Raw genomic sequence first — 557 nt, 5'->3', positions numbered from 1 at the left:
TTAATTTTGAGAAAAGCTGTACATGTTGCACGTTTCCCAACATGCAAGCCTGTGGCTTGTACATCTAGTAAGTTCTCTTTCATTACATGTGATTAGCAACATCCAATTTTAACCAGAGTTTTAATACTCCATTCTGTTTCCAGCATTGATTCAGGCAAGCTTTTACTGTGAATTATGATTTATTATTGGACGTTTTATAAACTGTTAGAATTTACAAAAAATCCACAGGTGAAGGCCAAGGAAAATACTTTTTTCTTCTACTCCCTCTCCCATTTCACCTTATGCACTCTTTGCATAAAAGACAGATTGACAGTAAATGAGGAATCTGAGAATAAAGAATGGGCAATATCAATAATGTATAAAGAAGAGTCAGTAACCATAGAAAAAGATCACTTTTAAAAAGTAATTCAAAGTGTAAGGGTTGTTCCCATTTTTGAATGTGGAGTCTAGTCCTAAGGAGAATTTTTGGTCAGCAAAAGAGGAGTATTAAGAATAGAGAACAAATCTGTCCCCCTTTCCTACTCTGTCTAGCATCCACAAATGCACAGGAATGAAGG

This window comes from Alligator sinensis, unplaced genomic scaffold (assembly GCF_000455745.1).
Source record: "Alligator sinensis unplaced genomic scaffold, ASM45574v1 scaffold761_1, whole genome shotgun sequence".
Lineage (NCBI taxonomy): Eukaryota > Metazoa > Chordata > Crocodylia > Alligatoridae > Alligator > Alligator sinensis.
Note: the sequence above shows the minus strand (reverse complement) of the source record.